We start from the raw sequence: 23,771 nt of genomic DNA, 5'->3' as shown, positions 1-23,771 counted from the left end.
TTTCCCTGTGCGTGGGTCCACCTACTGAAAACGAGCGGAGAAACGGGGGACGGCGGCGGTGACGGTGGCGTGTATTTTTGAACTCGACAGGGCAGAATAGAAATCCATTTTCGAGAAACGAGCGGACGCGCGATGCAAAACGATGTTTGATCCAAACATGAGGTGAAAATTATGAAACAGGAATGATCGATGCGTCTCTGCTTTTCTTCCCACAGTTACATATTGCAACGAAACGTATTGTTTTCCAATTGTGAAATTTGCTTATGAGTTCATAAATTATACCTTATTAATTATGTGTAAACTTAAGTGGCAAATTAAATCTACGTACTACTATTTATTTTGCATATTTTATTGATGCTTTTCGATGAGATGGAGAACGTTGATCTTCAGGATAATTGTCGCAAAAATTTCACGCTTCGCGTAAGTATCAAATCATCGTTACTCTCGCAATTACTGTTTCTTGAGATATCGTCTCTTGTCTTCATTTCATCTTCAAATTTGAATATTGTCCTTCTATATATGTCTCATGTAATTTACGTCCGAGATTAATTTAACTTTATTATAGCGCCAGTGATTCGCCGGTGGAGGTATTCTTCGTTAATATCCTATCAGATGTAACTGCCCGAACTCCCTTTACGTACAGCATTAGCCAGACTATTAAAACTAACAGTCTCATAATTTTGATTTATCTTATGCAATAATTAGCGACATAAATTCCGCCCGTAACTCTTACTTGTAATTATTAGTAATTTCACGAAATTACACGCGCTGTGCAGTTTTTAAACTGTACATTTCACCATTTTCTAATAAAAATAGAGAGAATTTAAACACCGCGGTAAAACGTGTCGATTAATCGTGATGTGTCTGATTCATTCAATTAGGGCATCAGCAAGACGCAATTAAGAAACGGATACACGCGGAACTTTACGCATGGTGCGAAAGTGCTTTAACGCGGGGAAATATTTTTGCAAGGATTTGCGGCGGTAACAAAGGGAATTTCAGCGAGAGCCCGCAATGGGGCAGAACTGTTATCGTTTCCCGAAGTTGACTCACAGTGTTGATTCGTCTAATTGGAGGGAGTTTTTTTAGCTCTTTAGAGGGAGATGGTTAAATGTTGGTTAAATGGTTTACCGACCGCGGAGTAAACAGCAACCCCTTCTAAAATGAAGCTCGAACGCAAATTTTGCCTTGGTATTTGCAATAATAAAACGCATTCCTCGCGTTGAATATCGAGATATATACCTGCCTCCTTTTAAGATATTCTTTCTCTCGCTTTCGCAGTCGGAGTGATTGCCGACGTTGAGTCCGTGAGATTTTATCATGATTTGCGCAAACGTAACACTTTTTTCTTCTCTTTGTCACGCGCAAAGGCATCGAAAACCGTATCTCTCGGCAGATGAGTTTAAAAAGGATTTTACGTAAAAAAAAATATACGGAGAGACTGTCACCGCAAATAGATAAAAGTTTCTCGCAGTTTTATTAATGTTACTGCATAAAAGCAAAGACAATCTTGTTATTTCATCTAGTGATCTTCCACTTTTTAAATGTGGTGGTATTGTGTGCACACATTGAGCTTACATTTTGCAAATTACGCATCCGTTACTCTTTATTTTTAAATGTATATTTACAAAGCATGAAAATCGAACGTACTTCTCGAATAAACAACGGAAATATATTTCGTCGGGAGGATATTGGAATATACGTAGAGATCCACTTAAATCCGAGCGTTCTAAGTGCAAGCGAGTGAACGTACATATACCAGCAGGATCAGCGGAAACCGTCGTTTGCTGTTAGTTTGCATCATTCATAGCAAGCGGGGTAATTGGGAGGGTTTAAAGGCGCGATTGAATACGTGTGTTGAAAAAATCATTGAGCACTCAAGGACGATAGGTGCAGATGCGCTCGGCGCAAATGGGGATCGATACGACGCGTTGGGTTCGAACCACGGCCCTGAAATTCGTCAGGCACCCTCTCTCGCGGTCGTTCCCTCTCGTCGTTTTACCGCCGGCGGCCACTTCGGGCATTTATTTATTTCCACGCGGTTCGTATGCCGCGCGTTACCTCGTCTCCCGACTTTCGGGTACTCCGGGGTGGAACGACGGTGAAAGAGACGGAGGAGAGAACTCCAGAAGGTCGAAAACGAAGCACGGGGCCCCGCGGGGCCCGCGCCCTCACGTGGGGTGAGACTCGCGAGTCGCCCTGGGATCGTAAAATCCGCGGGCGAGACTCAAAACCCGTAATCACAGTTCGCACCAGTCGCGAACCATGATGGAGCACCTTCCAGAGAGGAGGTGGAGAACGGCGGCTAGGAGGGAAAGCTACGCGTCTGGAAAAAACGGGGATAGCTCGAGCTTGCGTCTGGAGCCTCGAGCATTACGTGAATTTTACTCTCTCTCTCTTCCTCTATCTCTCTCATCCTGTTTCTTTCTTCTTTGATTTATACCTTGGTCTTTTTATCGTTTTGAAAGCATCTTATTTGTCACTGATGTAATAATAATTGATTATTTATTGAAATCCACACCGAATCCTGATATGACTTGGCATTACGAAGATCGATTACCTCCAATGTATTATTCTGATAACTTTGATCCTGTTGGTTTCTGGGCCAAATATTATAAAACTTTAAAGAGCGATTAAAAGCGATTATATCGCGTTAGCAAAGCCTCTTCCAATCGCGGGAGGATAAATCGAAATAGCGGCATGCAGCGATCAATCTAGGGTGACGGAAGATTTTCCCTGCCGGAGAATAACGGTGGTATGGAGAAAGCGAAATACGGAAAGGGCGAGAGCGGGAGCTTTTCGACCACCGCGAAATGGAATGTCCTGAAATTTTATATTTATGCTTCAGGCCCGGTTATGTTGCTGGTTTCGGTAGGAATCGACCGAGTGGACAAAATCGATATGGGCGTCAATACGCGTATCGATCTAACCCGGACCGGTAAATTGAAATCCATAACCACGGTACTACGTACCTCTACCAGCTCCATAACCGTGACGTATAGTATCTCGTCTTCGAGCGTAAGGGAATGTATCCGGACCGATGTAATTCCCGCGTTGTATCAAATGTCCCGCGCTTTCATTCTTTTTTAATTTTCAATGATCGCGAAATCGCGTAAAAATCAGTTGCGACATATTATTTTTATTTCGTAGGTATCACACATTGTACACGTGGATTTCATCCTATATGATATATAAGTTACACGCGCATATAATCTGATAACAATAAACCGAAATCTAACACTAAAATTTCATTCATCACACGTAATGGAAAAACTCTCGATCACGTTTAAAACAGATAGTCGCCGAATCTTTTTACACTTGGAATATCGCGTGCACTTTTGTATTTTTGGATTGGCTCGGTTACATTACAGTTGTAAAATATCGTAGCATATAACATTTCGTCGATAGTAAAAAAGAAAAAGGGAGGCAAGCATGAGATAGAGTGCGTGACGGAAGCAAACTTATGAGAAAAATGGCGATGAAGCTTTCACGCCCGTAGCAATAAATAACGTCGTATCGTTACTTTATGGTTATTAGTGATTCTCGGATAGCGGCAGTGTTTTTATTTATGGTCTGACATTGATAAGAATATGGTCCATCTGCGACGAAAATGCAGAATCAGATTTCTTTCTCTCGCTTTAAAGTAGGTATTCATAAAGAATATCTCACATTTATCTTCGAATTATTCGAGTGTATTTCCATAGAATACAATTTCGAAATGAAATCCACAAGCGAATAAATAAATTAATGAACAATATCATAAATTGTAGTAAATATGTTAAAAATATATAATATTTCCAATATTATAGTTTTTAAAGACGGTTACGCTTACTTTCTATTATACGAGAAATATCGTATTATCCTGGCATCAAAGTAGCGAATGCCACCGATAAAGAGTTAAATGATCTTATCATGCAAATGGATAGAATTTCCTTTCAGAAATGGCACAGAATCCTTGTTATTCAAAATCCTTTCGTAGCGTAATATTACGCATAACTTCCGCTAGGGGAGAGAAGTATGCCATTGTAATCTTTTCGTAGATGATCACGCAAGCTTACTCGAGTCCCTCCAGATTCGGACGACGTTACTTACCGCGTAAGTTACGATCGTTGTAGCGGCGAGAAGTTGAGAAACGTTCTTATGTGCTCGACACGCAATTAAGTGGGCTTTATTCTCACGGACAGGACATTACTTTCCATGCCCCTCTCTACCCCCGGGGGTCTTGATTCCCACCCCCGTCTTCAGTTGCCGCGCGCACCCTGCTTTTGTTCACGTACAACGATCCCTCGCGCAACGACGCGGTAATTCACCCCTCAAAACGGCGCACCGTCGTCGACAAAACGATATGCGTGCGCGGCATAATTTCGTTAACAAATAACTGTGTTACGAGTCACCGTGTACGACATTACTCTTGTGAGCGACGAGCAAGAACAACTGCCATGCATTATTATCATGACAGTGACAAAGTCGGATGTGTAAGAATTAGCAAAATTAGGAATTTAATATAAAACAAATGGACATTTGCCATGGAAAAAGCTTTCTCCTGGATTATCAGGGTAGTTACTATTAATGGTCAAATATTATATTTTGCGTTTTCGTATACTAGATATACGAGTATATCTAGATACAAGATCGCGTAATAATTAATCAAAGTTTTGTCGTATAGGAAGACAGGAATTTACCGAAAAATCTGTCACTGGAATTTCCTCGGACGTGTTGCAACCTAAGTGAACAAAGACGTTGTGTAACTTGCATGTATTTCATAGAAATATATCGCGCGCGGACAGGGTCGAGTGCTTCTCAATAACGATCGACAGTGCTCTGCGAACAATCGCGCAGGATTTAAATCCATCGTCGCGCGAAAAATCATTTGAGTCGTTACATCGGGCACAAAAAATGACGAACGAGCATTCTTTTCGCTTTGAACATCGCGATTGCTACCCGACAACATCGGCGACGACCTATTTCTGACAGCGACGTCGACATTATTTTTCGTTAAACGAATGGCCCTCAGTAGCGAGCGTGGATTTGAGAAACGCAAAATTATGTGAGCTCTATTCTCACGGACGAGTCATTACTTTTCCGTGACCTCCTTATCCGTTCTCTCCCTCCAACCCCTCGTTTCGTGGCCGCGCACGGATAACGATCCCTCATGGAGCCTGTAATTTTCACCCCGAAATAGCCCGTGTCGCCCAATTGGACAACGATAATAAGAACAATAGTGACAAGAATAATTGCCACAGTAATGAAGAAAATCACGACGCCGGAAGTGATCTCGCGTATTGTAAAAGATTGCTCTTGTCTCTGTCAACGGCGTGGAAGATGATAATACTCTTAATTAGTCTGTGAACTTCTTTCTCGCTCAGACGTACGAAAATTAAGCCTGTACAAAAATGTTTTGAAAGAAACAAAGAAAGGAATTTAATTGAAAAAAGTAAACTAGGTCCTTATAAATTCTTTATAATGTCATTTTTATTGTATAATAACGATGTAATGTTTTAATCGTTCTATTCCATTCAAGATACGGTTGAGATGTCAAATATAGTTTTATAATTTAAATTAAAATTTGAAATAATTCTGGTTAATGCTTACACATAATGTAAATGTTAATTTCATTTTTACCTCGTTCATTGCTTCTTTCAAACGAATTTGCATATTGATAGAAAGAACACAGAGAATATACGTCAAAAGCTTTTGAAATGTATAATTTCAAAACGTGTGTTGTATTACAAATATGCGCTTCAGACATTACATTTTCTGTACTTATCATCCTTTTTGTAGCACGGGATAACGAAGCCTGCGAGATCGCAATATATTTCTCGAAAAGATGTACGTCGGCATGTCAGAGATTAATGGTAAGCAAGATATTTTCCGAGGAAAAAGATATTGCAACTACGGTAAAGTCATATAGAAATTCCAAACAGTTCTTTTAAATTAAATCCTAACTATAAATATAAAACGCGCAAATAAATCGATATATAACAATGTAATAAAATAACAATCGCTCATGAACATATAGTAAAAAAATATCTCAGTGGCAATAATTCTATTTGCTACTATTGAAAGAGAAAATTATATTTCTTTAGTTATCTATACCTATAGTTACATAGCTATATTTATTTAATATGTAGTTATATTTAATTATATCTCATCATATTTTCACATTTCTATACATACACTGCATGATATAAAATTATCACACATTTTAAAACATGTATACAAAAACCTCCAAAATATTAAAAATATGCGCTGAAGAAAGCAACGAGTATTCTATTTATCTTTTCTAATCATAATTTGTAAGCTAATTAAAAGCTGATTAAAGACACATTCGGAAATCGATAAATAGCTACTGCGACATGAAAACATCCGTATATCAAGCAAATTTAAGGAGCTGCATTTTCATGGATGCGAAATTACCTCGCGTAGTCTCTTTACTTGCTTCTCATGTCTTCCCCCTTTCGGAACAGAAGTAACGAGCCCCGCGAGGCTGTAAGTCACCCTCCAAAATGGCCCGCGACAACGTACGCTAGCGTCGCGCGTCCTTTATTCCGCTAAAGCGACTGCCATGCGACCGGAGCCTAAATTTCTTGATCAAGACGAAAACACGCAATCTAATATGATTATATGCATCTATTTCTCGTACGATTCTCTGCAATTACTACCGTGCTAACATAAGTGCTTTAGTCACGCATCATTTTAATTTGTTTGTTTAAACCGTACACAGCGTTTAATTGGAAGCGAATCAATTTTCGCTGAAGAATTTTTATTGATAAAACCAATATTTATGGATATACATAGTTCGATTTATATGAATTGTTCTGGCATTCTGAATGAGAAAGATCAAATTTATCATTCTTTATTAATTTTGAAAATTTGAAACTGTTTACAGAAATGTAAGAATTGTATCAATTATTAGACAATATGGCATGATGTAAATTATAATTTGCAAAAAAACAGAAAAAGTTAAGTTTAAATACTACTTAAAAGAAATTTTTATAAATCTTTTTGTTTAAATTAGTTGGGGATAAGGAAATTTGAATACGAGCATTTTAAATGAGCATAATCACACCACAATATTTTTAACAATATGCATTTTGTGTTTGTGCCATACATATATGTATATGCAAGTGCGTTCGCACCAGAAGTTATTTTGGTCGTGCATGACTTCGGTGGAGTCCGCATCTGACACGAATTCGCGTCCGAAATATCGAAAATTCTGCGGGGAAAACCGATGGGAAGACGATGCAGGTAACGCCGCGTAATCGAACGTAACGTAATCTCGTTATTGTTCTCGTTGTTCGTGCAGCGGAAAAATCTGCAGTTCCCCGGAAACGTGGACGCTCGTAAAAAAAAATTGCTCGACCCGAAATATACATGTAAATCTGAGCGAACGAATTTTAATGGATGGCCAGGTATTAATCGCGTTTGACCTGCCGAGTAATTAGCACGCACTCGATGCCCGGAGAAATTTAACATTGCCTACCCCCGACACTTTAACTGAATAACTGTCGAAGTGTCCCAACAATTTGCCTGGGCATCGATTTTCGCCCGATCCCACGACCTGAATAGTGCGGCAATTCGTTTTTTGTCGAGCGCGTTGCAATCATAGCGCGACAATCCGCAAACGACAAGTATCGAGCTTACGCGAAAAGTAATTCAGAGCGTCCAGCCGATTCCGAAAAGCAATACCAATCCCACGGGATCAAGCAAACATTCAGAAAACGGAGTATCATGAAAAACGCAAAAGGATATGTCGACGAATCTATCAATACTATCTACAAATAAGAAAATTACTTTAGAACAGTACAAATATGGTACAAAAACATGATTATGCAAATGTTGTAGAAAATATATTATAGAAAATTATAATATATAGGAGAAAGAAAATATTGGAAAGTAACAGTGACGTGATTGTTTGATAAAGTGGTCTTTTAAATGTTTTAAACAACGCATTAATGAAATCATTATCGTCGAGCACCCTCGATGCATGTTTGATAATTAAGTTTCATAAACGTTATCTGAATTTCTCCCTAGTTTAGTTTTGCAACATATAATAGTTACGTAGGTAACAGTTCCGTCGAACACACATACACATACTGATATTCATAGCAATATACGCTGCTTCTTCCTTTAAATTTCTGCTTTCTTTAAATAAATACTGAAAAATGTATAAAAAAGTGAGAAATATCTTTTTTCCGACAAGGATGCATTAGTTCTGCGAAGCAGACTTTATACAAATTCTATTTGTAAATAAATATTGACAATCATCCTTTTAACTTTGTAACGTAGTCATACAGTGACATTGTGACAACATTCGAAATTCTCGCTCGAAACATTCCTGCAAATAACTATTAACTGCCCCGATCGACCGAACTCATCGGTACTTTTATTTCCGGCCTGTGAACGCGACGCCGGGAAAAAGAAAGTCAGACGCGACGTAACAACTACAAAACTCCCTGTCAACTTGATAACATATTACAGTTAGAGGGTTGCGGCTCTCTAGCGAACCCTTTTAACATCTAATCCTCATGAGTTTCGAGATTTGAGTTATAGCTTTCTCTTAATATATATTAATTCAAAATAGTAATAAGAAATTGATTCACGATATCGCCGAAAATAATAAAAAAATTTGTATATACCGATTTATTCTAGTGATGTTGCATAAAATGCGCGTTAGAAAAATCCAGGCAAAAAAATATAAAATATTGGGAAATTGCATAACATAAAACTACAGTTTATGTAACATGGCAATATTGCGATACTGACATTGTACTTTTATTTATATTATACAGAATATACAGAATAGATATGATAGACATGATGCGTTACGAGATAGACAGGATGGATGGGTTAACAGTTTTACACATTCAGTTCACATGCTGACCGATTTTCTTCTGTCATTAAGAGAAACCAGCGAGCGGCCAATTACGGTATGTGTATCCGATAGAGATACATCCTAATCGGCCTGTTACGATCGATCCAACCGCCAAGCAAACGTATCGCGGATTGCCCAGTGCTTGGCGAATTAATTACAAGGTTCCGAAGAGAAAGCCAAACTTGGTAGTGCACGTTCTGCGAATCGAGGATCTAACATCATCGATTTTTTGATCTCAATTGGCTGCTTTTTCCTAGCACTATTTAAAACAATCTATTCTTTTAGCGTAGGTTAACGTTGATTTAAGTGCAATAAGAAATGGCTTATAATGTAATTAATAATTTACTAAAAACATATCAATAATGCTAGAGAAATGAAAACTGTGGAGATTAATTAAATATCAACTTTCTTCGCAAAAAAGAAAAAAATTAGGAAGTATCTATAAATATTTTCTTTAATCTAAATATTATGTAAGCCGGTTTGCACTAGAAAGATATTTAGATACTGTACAAGTTTATTTATTGCATTCTGCAAAAGAAATTCCAATCTAGTCTAAACTTTCACTAGACAAGTATTGACAATATTACTATTCTAATTAACCATCTACGCTGTCGCATAAACGCGTTTGATTATCCTTGCAGTGAAGAAGAAGGGGGACAAGAATGGCAGCGCGGATCCTTGACACTTTGACAGTCCCCTGAAATGAGAGCGGGGTGCTGTGGCTGGAAAACCGCGACCGTCCTCACTCCTCATTGACAGCTGTCAAGCGTCACAGTTGGGAAATTTTATGAGGGTAAAAGTTGATACTGCCATGCTTGCAATTTTCTCTATCTTATAAACGCGCTTTCTTTTACTATGCGTTCTGTTTGTCGTGCATTTAATTGGCAATAATTCATTTACCCGCTAACACATAATTGCTACACCAAGAACTTAAATCTCTCTTCCATATGTTAAACGCGCGTGTGCGTTTTCCTATCTATATATTATAAAATACAAAACCGTTCTATATCATGGACGAATCTTACAATTAAAGGCGTCTGGATATTTCTCGCATAAAAGGATTGAGAAATTTTGGTAGTTACAGTTCAAACCAAATGTTTTAATGGAAACTTATCTACTCGTACGTGATTAAAAAAATAACAATTTTCTAAACGTATTTAATATTGAACGCTTTCTTTAATTCCGTCTGTTATAAAATTTTCAAATTAAAGATAAAATGATTAATTGAATTAATGACACAACTGATTTTCGTACTAATTCAAAATGATTACGAGATCTTAAATTCTGAGAGATGCAATTAATGCGCGCATTGCGCGACTGCTCTCAGATTTGGGAAATAGGCATATCATGATAATCAACTTCAAAACGCTTGATATTTATTATTGCGAAACGCTTAATGGGCTGAACCGAAATGTTACCGCGCCGATATCAACACTATTAACTCCACTGCAAAAGCCAAACGGGCAGGGTTACTTTTGCGCTCGCAGCTACCAATCTAGAAACGTCAGTCACTTTTTTGTCTGTCGATGCGGCGCGTGTCAATGGGTTGAGCGAGACATTTGCCGATAATCGGGGTTACAGAATATTGACGAGCTTTCATTGTTTTCAGAATGTGCCTTAACTATATTGCCAAAGCGTATTTCATGAAATTGTCGCGCGCGAATAACTCGGAGAGTTACAAGGTATATCTCACTCTACACAGGAAACAATTGTCTAAGTTAATAGTGGTTGAAGTTTGTGTCGCATACATTTGAAAAAATAATTATAAATTATAATTGAAAATGCCAATGTAATCAAAATTTTAACAACATTTATTTCTGTTTCGTGTCAATACGCGCGCCATTCTTTAGTCACAATTACGCGAACATAAATGATACGCGTGCGATTTTGCGTTTCTATAGGAAAAATTTAATAATTTATTGAATGATGTAATACATCTCTTGTTTTATTGCATGCATTATTTTTTATTTGACGGCCGCGATTACGCGCAGGCAGAAATGCGAACACGATTCTGCGATATCAACGTCAGCGCGAGAGTTTAACGAACAATTTCTCGGCCATCGAAAAATTTTGGTAAACACTTCAGTCGAACGTACAGCTTATTATATCAATCCGTCCGACGTGATATGCCCGACACGGTCGACGCAGCACGGAAAAGGAAATTCGATAATCGCCGCTTTAATTTTCAACGCACGCGCGCGCGCGCGATTCCGACAGGACGATTCGTTGAAGGAGGAGAGAAAAAAAGGACCAAAAAAATGAAGTTCTCTCCCACATCGAGAATACGCCAGAGGCAGAGAGAGGACAACGCGCGCTCGTTCTCGATGACGACGTCACGGATTGAAATGGCGCGTAAAATGGCCACTGCTCCCAAGGGCGAAATATTCGAAGTCTCCAATTTTATCTCTCTTCTGTCTCTCCTCTTCCCTCGATATCCCTTTTCGTTCCCGTTAAAAACGTTGTTCGCCCGCCACGTTCCATGCGGGAAAAATAATGGGGGAAATAATAAAAAATCGAATTATATCGACAGCTTTTCCGCGCGATGCCTGCAATAATTAATTGGAATAATTTTGCACGGGGTGTATACGCGTGTGTATAATTTACTAACATAATTCAATTTTCATTTTATTTATATTAATAAAAATATCTAACGTAGCACGTGTATGCTATAATCAATTTTTAATGCAATTTTTTGAAGATACATGCAGGATGCAATCTTAAAAAGAAATACAACGCGCAGGAAGCATATTTCACGTTCTTCGCTGTTCTGATAAAGAAAGATTAAATGATGTATTAGTAGAAGTGCACAAGATTACAATCTTTTTAGCTTTTTTCACAGACATTAAAATCACGTTGCAAAATGTCTTGTACAATTTTTCGAGAGAAAAATTGTTACGCTCAGTATTAAATTCCTTCGCGATCAATTTTTATTTATTGTCAGCATTATTTGCATACATTATTACGTGCACTTACATTTGCATGTACACTTTTACATGCTGTACACAAAGGATGCATAGGAATATGCAGCTTTTATTTCATTGGCAGCGTATCTCGTCGTAGCACGGCGACTATCGCCGGCAAAATGCCACGCATGGAATTCCGGTAAGTAAATATCTCTACGAGCGTAAAACTTGGCGAATTTCTTCGCCGGCCGAAAAAGCCACCCCTCCGTTTTCACACTCGTGCCCGAAGCACGAAGTATAATGCGCGGAACTTCGAACGACTTCTTTCTCGACGCTCCTTCCTTCGCGGACTCGTCGCGAAAACGCAATTTTCTCGTTCCGCGTCCCCATGGCGCTTCCACTTTCCCACTTGCACAACCGCGCTCTACGTGAATCGCGCGATGTCTTTGCCCGCGTCTGGGATTTTCGCGGATTTTACGCTGATTCCTCCGTCGATCCCGCGTGCGCGCGTGCGTATGTGCACGTCACAGATAAAACTGAAAAAAATGTCTACGTATGTTGAAGAGTAACAGAACTTAGTTGCCGCGAAGTTTGATCAGTAATTCTATGCGACACGGTTCACGAATTTAATTCTTACTTTACATTTTATTTAGTTTCTTTGTGAAACGAAGAGATTATTTAAATGAATATGTTACGCAAATTACATTCTAACAACTAGCTTGTCGATACGTATAAATAGCATAGTAGCACTGAACCAAGTATCAAATCATAAGTATCAAATCATTGTACTGTATCCCGCACGATCAAAATATTTGGTATAAATTTGATACAAATCTCTAATAGATCTAATAAATCAATTACACCACAGTGTTGGCTTTGTACAAGGCTACATTGCAGTTTTTATGTTGAAAGCAGCGTTGAATTTTAACTTCTATTAAACGTAATATTACAGTATATGCTCTAACGCATATTCCTATGTATATTCCTATGTATCTTTCTCGGTATATATTTATTTTGGGTATTCTATGTCACGTACGCGCATAGTTAATTATGTATCTATTACAATATTAAAGCTAACACGCGAAACATCGTTTGCCTGTAACGATTAAATTAAATATTTCAAATGTTAATCCACCCTTTCTCCTGCGGCAATTCAGCTTTAGACTTCCGTCCCAAATCTGTGACAATGGAGTTGGCGAAAGCAATGATCAGAAAGATCCGAGCAAAGTGCAGTTTCAGCCGGTCGTTAAACCGTTTTCCAGGGCCGATAATGCAAGAAGAATTTTCATTATACCGTGCTCGCAATCGACGTAGCAATCAGGCTGCTTCATCCTTGGTATAAACTCGTTTCGAGGGTCAACAGAATATCCTCTCTCCCTAGGCGAGTCCATGAACGTCCGCAATTGCATACCAGTTTTTTTTACATCCTTCTTGGAGCAGTTTCAGGTTCTAGTTTCTTTCGACGTTTCACGGAGTATCACAAACGACACGACCGCGTAATGTAAATCGAAATAACATCGGCGACCGCAATTCGAAACGACGGTGCACTTTTAAAGGCGAGATCAGGAGAGATCTGGCAACAAATCACGCGACGGAATTTCGTAGAAACAATAAAATTTCTGGTAGAATAATCTTTGTATTTTATATTTCCCCAGAAATGTTTCTCGAGGTGAATACCGTGCGCTACGAGCAGACTATTAATTTTAACAACTGTATTTTAAGGGAGACACACAGGAAGAATTCGTATAAGACCTCGTCTGTGGCGCAAAGTACGAGAGGAGAGAGGAATGGAAGATTTTTGCGAAATCTTCGGAAATGTAGCCACGGAAGCGCCTAATATTGTATTCATGAAGTGACGAGCGTTCGAGCCCGTTCTGAATAAATAAATAAATAAATAAACCGAGTGCTCGAGCGCGCAAACTGCACGATTGGCGGCTGTGCGTTTGTATACGGATACGATATAATCCGCGTCTACATGGATATTGTGTGGATACCGTTATATAGATATACATACATCTACTAGCGTACAAACGCAGCATAAGCGCGCGCGCACACACACACAAATGTGTACATACGCGCGCGCGTGAAACGCGTTACAGAATGCAGAGACAGAGAAATGGTCGCCGGGGTTGGTGAGAGTCGACCAGCGGTGGAGGTTGACAACTTCGAGAGCTCTTTCAATTTATCTCATCCCCCGGAGCGTCTCTTTCCTCCCCCTTGTCCCGCGACCACGCGTCTCTATTCTTTGCCCCGTGCACCTTTATTCTTGTATTCGCCCGCTTTCGTTCGCGCTGCGGTTTCGCGCTGCAATATTTTATTAGAGTCCTGTCACATTCGCGCTTCGTGTAAAGGCGGAGAACATTGTGCTCTGGCGGTAAGAAATAAGTATATTTAAACCGGATCGAGATCGAACGAACGTGCCGCACCGCTGCTTTAATAGCCGATAGGGTGATTTACATCGTTATTTTCATGAAAGATGGCTTCTCTGCATGGGGTAGGAACAAATGAATCTGGATCACGCTGGTCATGTGGTCATACTAAAGATAATTATATACTTTAATAAATAATAAAGTAAAAGAAAACTATTTCACATAATATTCCAAAATCATGCATGTAAATGTGAAGTATCTTCCTGCGTTTGAGAAAGTAATTACTTCATTGCTCCGAGCATTATGATAATAATCACAGCTGTTATCTTAATCGCGTAATAGCCCTAAAAATCACCACGATATAACGTTATAATAACGTTTCAAACGTTTTAAACGTAGCGGAAATATAGACCGCGGGATGATGCTGGACCGTGACTATTAAGTACGGCAATAATGCCTCGGAAATAATAACGGTCGCGTTGTTACGTGATCGTAAAACGTCCAATTTAACATTCCGCGTGCGTTAGCCGCGGATAACAGGTAACGCTTTGCCAGTTAATTAATAATTACACGGCTTGTGGTTAATAATAATCGCGCACGGGCCTGGCTCTCCCCCGACAAAGAGGAAATATTAATTCGCCCTCGTTTTCGCGAGTGTCCCGGCCGCGACAGCGCACCCGGCTGGACGCTTTCGGGACGGAGTGCCATCGGAGTGCCGCGCGACAGAAGCGCCCGTTTCTCTCGCAGTTTTCGAGAGCGCTCTCTCCGTAAAATTCATCGCGCGATCGTCGTTCATCGGGACAGCCCGCCATTCGGGATTCTCGGGACTGCGGATTACCGTTGTTCAAACGAGCGCGAAGGGTCCTCCGGGATGGCCGGCCCGCCTGATCTCTCGTTCTCGAAGCATCTTCCGTCCCTACCCGCCCTCCGCCCGTCATCGCTCCTCTCCCTCGCCGGCTCTTATCCACGTAATAAAATGCCGCGCGAGAGCCCTTCCGCGATTATATTGGCCCTTCCAGAGAGTTGTTCGAGTTCTCAGAGATCCCGGGACGGAAATGCGCGCAGATACTTGGTTGAAGTGTTGCACTGTTGATGACGGTGTATTAGCGTGTCACGAAATTAGCGTAAGAACTCGGCATCTGGAGCGACATCCTGTCGTATGTGTGGCTTGATGTTAATTTAATTAAACCGCTACCTCGCTTTAACGCGGCATGCGCGGAACAACGCATCGTCACGCTGCAGCGACGTGAATTCGAAAAATGAATTTAATTAAAACATGATGCTTGGTGCGTCGTTACGCGCACGGTACGCCGCGACAACACACTCTTTCAATTATACATTTTAATAATGTAAATTATTCTATCAATTGCACTGTGCGTTAACATTCAACCATTAAAGTGTGTTTTATTCAGCTTTATTCATCGTTCATTCGAACACTTGTATCGTCGCGAACGTAGTAGAGAGTTACTGTTACTAGTCTCGGTTACAAATATTGCATTGCGGACACAATTACGGCATCGAAGGATCTGGTAAAAATCGCCTCGAAGATGAGCAGTTCTCTCAAATTCTTTAATGATTTTTTATCGAAAGCGCAGATTTATCCGCCAGATTGATCGAAACGGGAACGAAAAGTACACACGCATGCCGTTTGTTATTATCTATCTCTCAACAATTACCAATAAAAAAATATGATAATTAATGATCAACTATACGTGAATATAAATAATCTTTTATATGTATATTCTTTTCTTATACCGATAATTTATACATTCGTGAAGGTATCACATATGTAAAACTTAGTAATGATTTGAGAACTTTTATACATCTACGCAGCCTCAGTATATTATACAATTATTATATATTACAATAAATTATAATGATTGAACAGATTACTAAGTGATGTTTGCAGAAGACCATGAATAGTTTCTTTGATCTTATAATGTAATTCGAAACTAGCTAGTGCGCTTATAAATAATGCTTTCAGTGGTACCTGCAAACCTGCCGATCGCTATACGACTGCTATAAAGCTGGGCGTTCAATAGCACGTTACTCGTACCAATTTTCGCGCGAGTTCAACTGTTAATGGCTACTTGCAGGTGTACACGCGTCCATGAAACAGTTCGTAATCGGCAAAAATTGCCGTGAATTCTGATACATCTGGTCGAAGCACGCTACGAGTTGCACTTGCTGCTGCAATAACTTTCGCAGAGCATCGCTTTCCGTATACTTGGCTCGGCTATATACAACATTATACTATCGAATCAAGACAAAAAGCATACAATACTGAAATTGGACGGTGCGAGAAAAGCAAGATTTTTAAATATTATTTACGGACTTTTAAATATAGCTAGATATACGTGCAAAATAGCGATTTTTAAATAACTTTTGCTTTGAGTAGTATTATCATCTGATTGTCGTTCGCAATATTGAGAATTGAAGACACAGAGTCTTCATCATGAAAGTCCCGCGATGAAACGTCGGCGCTATCATTCGTAAATCTTCGTACAAGTAATAATGTCATGCGAGGTAATATACGAGTCTGTGCAGCAACTGCCATTTTCCTTCCTCCACGTTTGAGTAATAAAATACCACGTTGGCCCTTCCCTTAGTTATATCGCCCTTTACCGAGTCGTCTAGGATCTCGAATTCCTTAAAGGGCTTCGAAGATGTTCCACAGAAGCGGTGTGCGTACTAGTTTCAAAGTACTAGCGGTGTAAGCTCTTGGGAAATTGCCTATTCAATTACAAGGTGCGCTGATACTTGCAAATTCAATTACGTAAACGTGTATTACATATCTTGTATTTTATAATATCTGAATGTACACCACAAGTTCTTTCTCTTTTTTACATATTCCCTTTTTTTACATAGATATTCCCAAAGTGGACTTTTCGTTAAAGGAAATGATTGATTTTCTTTATGCAATTTTAATTCGCAGCTTTCCAATTGCTTTCTGAAATGTGTCACTACGTTCTGAGTTAAAATACCATCAAAAAGTCCATTTGAGACAAACCGTAGAACAAGATTTCGTTATTTATCCGTCCACTTTATTTCCAATCTTTTCTAATTCAGGAACCAGCGATGTTCCGATACTTTTATCGAGGAACAATCGAATCCAACTTGGTCAAAGAATCCCTACATGAAAAGAATGGCCATTGTGTGTGTTCCGGGATGCTGTAACTACATTTACACATAGTTCTCCGTGTATGCATACAAACTGTCTGCGAACTTTAGTCACCGTCGTTCTTGTACGCGCGTATCGGCTATAGAAATCGCAACGAACTCTGTTTATTCGCCCGCGTTCCATGTAAATTACTCGGACGGCATTCTTTAACGTCGTTTTCTGCGAAAGTTAGGATACGACCGCGAACGCGTGTCTCGTACGTGCGTTGACATTTTCGAAAGGAGTTACGCAGATCGATGGATGCGGCTTCTCGTAGTGAGTTCATGCAGGTTGCAGGAATGCAATCACACCCTAAAAAAACCCCTTACGCTCCGTTTCATAATTAAAGAGTCTGCGTTAAATGAGAGTAACGATGTCCTCACGTGAATATCGGTGTCGACGAAACAATTTTGCGAAGATGAAGTTCTCGATGATGGCGCGTTGAAGGTCAATAGCAAGCGGGATTTGCGTCACAGTGACAAGTTTGACAAATTGCGGTCTCTCTGCGGCTACGAATTGCCGCATCAGAAAACTACACGTAATCGATCGGATGTAACTTTACGTATAAAACCACAAAATATATTGATGCACGCTTTTTGCGAGTTCGCTTTATTCGATGAATATTTTTTTCTTGAAGTTTTTGACGAATAAAAATAACCGGCAATGCATTCGGGTCTAAAGGTATAGATATTACAATATAATACATAAAATATTATTGCGTCTCTTCGGGGCAAATATTTGCATTGCGTACTCGTATTAGTAACTTGTCTCATTTTTCATGTGTACGGATCACGAAAGGCGAGACCGAGCGACTAATACCTTATGCGAACGAGACGGCGTAGTTCAAAAGTTTCGCGACTGCGTCGAATAGTAAGTACGATATTACTTATGCCCCCATTTTACAACAGAGTGAAACACTCTGTTCAGAAACTACACACTGAATACAAATATCACGTTGCTTCTATACAGTAACACTCCATACTTTTCTCATATTTTATACTTCCTTATATTTTCTCTTCTGTAGGTACCATCTATGGTACAATAGATAGAAATGTTAATACGTGTTGTGTAACATCAACATATGGTGTATTGTGCAATAATATGCCGTAATATACCTAAATAAGAGAATTATCGATTCTTTCGCAATTAGCTTATATAAAAAAAGAAACTACCCATGGCAAAATTGACCGCATTATCAATAAATTATATAATATTTTATAAAAATAAATTTTCAAGTACAAGTTTTTTAGTCACGACAATAGAGACAATTCTAAACATATAAGAAGATTTTAAATTAATATAAACTCTTTGATAATTTTTCTCTTATATTATATGGTTATATAATTTATAATGTGTGCAATTTTATAAACTTATATAATTTATATTAAAAAGGAGATTTGTACTGTAATTTTGTTAAGATGTCAACTTATAGTAATCGATTTTCTAGAACACAATCCTTTTTCTCCAAATTCAATAAAGGGAACTTGAAATAGGGTTCATGGAGGTCGGATATACGAAGAAATCCAAAAACTCCCAGACGCGTGGATGGAAGAGCTTTCTTTAAGTTCTGCCGCTTCCTCACACACCTTCGTCCCCTAGTCCAACCTGTCTTTTCCTCCCTTTACCCATCCCGTCCGCGCGTAATTAGTCGCGACGCGCGTTCCAATTACGGGACGCGACATCGACCCTAATGAGGCACTTGCGAGTAAGCTGGCAAGGGCTTTGACTAATTAAGTCCTAGGGCACGTCTCCCCTCCGCCGCTACGAGTCAGGTTTTTCCTGGTCCCTCCTGGACCTCCTTGTGCACACGTGTACACAAACTTTCGCTCTCGTAATTTGGACAATCCACCGGTACGATATGTCAATTAGGGCGAGACAGCGCGGGCATTGTTTCGTAAAATAATGGACGGTACCGCCGCTGCCGGTTAATAAGGCGCGACATCGACTCTTCCGGACGCGAGTTTTGTCCGAAGGGACTAATTTATCCTCACGCGTCACTCACGATCCATTAGAGCTGTCGGAGGATGCGAGGAATGGATATCACACCACACGATCGTCTGCCAATATCTGAAAAAAACGCCGATCGAATAGAGCAGCTATTGCAAAATCTCGACGAAAGCTCTCTGCTTTTCGCGCGCTCTACATACCTACGAAATTCCTATTCTATTCCACGAACTCTATCGTATCTCTCATCGTTCACCATCGTAGAATTCGCCAGATAAAAAGCATATCCCTTCGCGGCTAAAAAGCTTCCCATTTTCGAAAGGACGAGCTCACATGAGAATGCGCGAGCAGCGAGCCGAGATGTACTCTATCTGAAAGATATCGTTTTATATGCGTTTATAACGCCGTGAAGCAGCAAAGCATCGACGGCTTTGCGCATATGAGTGAGGTAGTATGTATGTTAATGTATATTGCATTTCGTATGTATGATGAAATACCGGAAGCTTAGTCTGCTGAAATTTAACGAACGACTTTGCGCGTCGAATTTCTTTTAATCAATCACTGTCAAGTTAGAAAATATTATAATGGAAATTATTATATTATAATGGAATTTAGATAAATACGTTAATCTAATTTTTCCTTTTTTTACTGTAAACTTTAAGAATCTATATATATAAAATCCCTATTCTGTCGTTGAATTGATCGAGTACTTCCCGACATGCTAGAAACACCAAATTTCGCATGGTGATAGGGGTTCACCCCTAGGTAATGGGAAAATTCTTGAAATCTTTAATTTCGGTCCAGGGACTACCTGGCGTAGACAGGCTATTTTACTAGTTTAATATAAAATATCCTAATTTTTCGAGATTTATCTATTTAAAATTTGACAATCAATAATTCTCTGTTGTTTTTTTTAGTTTAAGAGAAAGCATTTCAATTCTAAATAAAAGACTTGATCACGTGCACTATGTACACCCATCAACTCTGTATTATCAAACAAACAACAATTTCAACTTTTTAACATTACTTTGCATTTTATTCTACAGTAATCAACGAGTGGCGTTTCAACTTTTTAATTGGTCTCTTATGGAAACTGTTAATGCTACTTTTCCTTCGCTTGATTCACTAAAGTCCTCGAAACAGGAAAGCATTTTCCTCGTTCCGTGCAATTCGCATGCGCGTTATTGCGTTCACAATTATGATCCAAAAATTCTCTCATTGCATTGCATTTCCTAACTTCCCGCGACGCGATTCACCGTGCGCACCACCGATATTCACGTCCGGCGAAATTTTTGCTTCGAAAGTTATCGGATTGCTGGAACGCAGATACTGAAGTAACCCACTTCGTGACGTGAGATGTGTTCTCCGTCATAAATTCCATCATAAATCCTTTTCGGTTAAAAAGTTACATGTACGTCCAACGGAACATTAAAAGTTACCGCGGTTTTGGAAGCTTTTGAACATACTTCAGGATAAACGATAAATTCTATAATTCTCATCTTTATCTTCTTTAAGCCATTTAGTTGGAATTGAATAGGTGGCTTTATGCACCTAGTAATTCCCATATTTCAATTTGTGATTACAGAGATAACGTGGACAAAGAATTTTTATCTCTCGTTATTATTTCATTTCTTAAGAAAATTATGATGATGTCTAGGGACATGATAGATCACATAGGAGAAAATCGATTTAAATGGAATGTTCAATATAATATTCCTTATATTTTTTACCTAAGTAAAATATATATATATATATAATCCTCTCTCTTTGTCATCTCCATATAAAATTTTGGCAATCTCTGTTCACAATATAGCATAATTTTATATAATCTATAATATCAAGATTAGTTTATAATATATTTAGATATTATATAATGTATAATATATGCGCTTATAACATCTCCAGATTAACTTGGTTATTAACTTTCACTAATTTTCTACTGAAAGCTTTCTGTTTTAATTGCTAGTAATAATTAAGACGCCAATATCAAGAGGTACCGATGTCAAAACCGAACAAGATATCGACATTTTATTAAATTCAATCATTTTTAATTACGGCGCGGAATTTCCTAACTTTCAGTTATCCCGCGGCTATAACGTCTCGCCGGTTTCTTTTCCATTTTTTTTCACTCTGTGCGAACATGCCAACTCGCAACTCCTGACGAATGAGCCGCGAGTTTGGTCCATTTGGAAAATGAAGCCCCGCCAAACTGCCGAGCGTCTGCGTTAGGAGATGGGAAAGCCCTCCGGGGAAGCGGACGCGGAAATGTTAATTCACCTGTATTGCATGCGTCGCCGTGTGATCAATGTGCAAATATTTGGGAAATCACGCGCACCACACTAAACCCTTTAGCGCGATTATTTAGGCTCTCATTCGTCATGCGGTCACGGGATCAATTTTTATGAAATATCATCACCATGTGCATAAGAGCGATTTATCGATGATGCCGTAGCTTTAATTTCGCGAACGCGACGGAATGATCGGAGCTAATGATGGAAGAGTGATGAAGGCGGAGCACGAAGCGATATTCGATATTGTGTAATAATTTGGCGATTCAGTCGGTGCAGAGATTGTGGTTCCGTAACTGTGCGAAATCAGGACACTGTTATATGTATACCGATTCACAAATGATTGACACGATATCCACGGATAAGTTAGATTAATCTAATTGATAACTCGACGTGATTCTGCGCATGTACCAAGCGTGTACCAAGCGGTACATTGAATCTGCATATCGTACATCTCGTTAAATGCTTCAAATAATATTCAAACTAATTCGAATACGGAATTACTGAAAGCATTTGAACATCCGAATATCCGAGGTAATCTGCATTTTGTGGTTACTTTACAATCCCGATCCCGTATTATGATATTGACGTAAAAATAGAAGCTTACGTTACTCGTATCAAGATTGTGACGGTCAGTGGAAGAAATCACGTAGGTAATAAAAAGAAATGCAAACGTTTCTGTGGAGGATAAGAAAGAACGTGAGAGAAAATGTGGATAGTAGTTTCCTTCAAATTGCAAAAGCGAGAGCCATTCTCTTCTTTCCTACTTTTTTCTTTCTCTCTCTTTTCTCCTCTCATTATTTTCCTACAATTACAACTTTACTTGAAACTTATAGATTTACTATTTTCATTATTTTAACCTCATTAGTTCATTTATCACATACTCTATATTGCATTGCAAATGTTATTCTTAAAAGATTTATAAAAAGAAAACGCTGCTTGATCTCTCTTTCTCCTTTCTTCCTTTTCTCTGTTTCAAAGTGTATGTGTATGCGTGCCTTTTATTGGACGAGAGAAACTCGTAAACTGCCGGAACTGAGTACTAGCCAGGAAACATGACCTCTGCCTGCCACCACCTCTTCAACTGTGGAAATTGCAACCGTTTTCAGAGTTATTCCTGCATTTCGAGAGGAAATACACGGTTTTTTGGAATCATTTATTTAGAATCGTTCGCATAAAAAAGCATCAATCATTGAAAGCAAAAGGTAATTGTAGAATAGATATAATATAATCACTGCTTAATTAATGCGTACTTAATAGTGTAATTAATTAAAGCGTGATTAATTACTACGAAATCATCAATTAATCGAATTATTATTCCTAAATGAAGTGTTCATTTATTTTCAAATATTATTTTATGAAATCTGAGCTTTTTTGAATAAACAACATTTTGTCATTTATAGAATTTGATCGGCGCAATATACTGAAACAGATATTTTAAGTTCAGTTGAAAACCAATATGTAAAGCCTTTTTTTCAGATTTTTAAAAACGTACCGTTATACAAACACTTAATCCTAAACCTGATTTTTTTTATTTGTAGACCAGTTTCATTTTGTTTTCTGCCGATCAATGCAGTTCTTCCACATAAAATACACATAGTCTCAGCAAAAGATTTCTAGACCTCCGCACGGTCGGGTTACATTAACGAAAACGAATCGCTCTTCCTCTTCAATGTGCATACTGCTCCTTGCCTGCCTGTACAGTAGCAAGTCGCACTCGGAAACGCAGAAATGCCAAAACACGAATTTGCTCTCAACGTTCGCGAATAACTCTAAAAGCCGCTGAAGCTCCGCGTGGACGGCGATCGATGCTAAGGTAACCGCGGCTTTCGGACGACCGAACTAATTCTCGACTATCGATTAATCACACCTCTGATGCTCGCGTACGGCGTTCGAATTATTGCCTTCGCAAAAATATCGACTTTTGCCATTCTAGGTTTGCTCGTGTACAAAGATTGCAAAAAAGCGGGCATTCCGAAAATACTTTGCGCAATAAAAAAAAAAGAAGAGAGAAAGAGAGAGAGAGAACGCAGCACTGACGATCATACTTCGAAAGGGACCATCGATGGTAATCTAACTTTCGTGAACCATGCAGTTACCGTTTCGGCATTTCCAAGTGCGACCTGCGTCCCTTCATATCGGAAAGTGTGGGAACACGGATTTGCTTTCGACCGGCGCGAATACTCGCTGCTCGGAGCGACACACCGATGACAAAGGAAAAGTTTCCCGATG

At 39.1% G+C, this 23,771-nt stretch overlaps 1 protein-coding gene across 4 annotated transcripts in view; it reads right to left on the bottom strand.

Annotated features, from left to right (window-relative positions):
- LOC105285825 overlaps window positions 1-23,771 on the bottom strand; it is a 253,884-nt gene that overhangs the window by 71,806 nt on the left and 158,307 nt on the right. The window lies entirely within an intron of this gene.

This window comes from Ooceraea biroi, chromosome 8 (assembly GCF_003672135.1).
Source record: "Ooceraea biroi isolate clonal line C1 chromosome 8, Obir_v5.4, whole genome shotgun sequence".
NCBI classification, from domain to species: Eukaryota; Metazoa; Arthropoda; class Insecta; order Hymenoptera; family Formicidae; genus Ooceraea; species Ooceraea biroi.
Note: the sequence above shows the minus strand (reverse complement) of the source record. Positions and strands in the feature narration are given on the sequence as shown.